The following is a 619-nucleotide window of genomic DNA, read 5'->3' as shown; positions in this document are numbered from 1 at the left end:
GACTATAATTATAATGCTATACTTCATTCAGTAATTCTCCATAATTTACGAAATGCCATTAGCTTACTGGACTTGCTATGAGTCAGTATGAAACGCATATGAAGCTTTTTTTAATATTACGTTTTAGTTGTAAGCATCTAGAATATGTTTGAGTGCATAGACTTTAATCCCAAAGGGGATTTAGATAAACTGGAAAACTGAAAATAAAAAAGAATATGCCTGACATGACATATTTCGAGTCATATAAAAACACTGATATTATATAAACCTGCAACAAATAAAACAATGTCAACATTGTAAAAAATAGTAAAAAGGTTTTGTCACACACTTTACTTATACATTTATATGTTTAAAACAGTTGTTAAAGGATATTGATATACTGACACAAATAGCATTCGTGGATCATTATTTCCAATTTCCCCCTTGGATAATTCCTTCATCTTTTCCTTTCAATTAACGACAGTCTGAGGTGTTTGTAAATAACAGTGATACGAATATATGCATATCTTGTATATAGATCGTTATACAGAATCTCTCGGTTAAAATGAATGTGTATATTTCTTGTCTTCATTTCAATTGTGATTGGTTACTGGCACTGCATCTGCATGTGTACATATGA

Source organism: Penaeus monodon, chromosome 22 (assembly GCF_015228065.2).
Source record: "Penaeus monodon isolate SGIC_2016 chromosome 22, NSTDA_Pmon_1, whole genome shotgun sequence".
Lineage (NCBI taxonomy): Eukaryota > Metazoa > Arthropoda > Malacostraca > Decapoda > Penaeidae > Penaeus > Penaeus monodon.
This window is presented reverse-complemented; position numbering follows the sequence as displayed.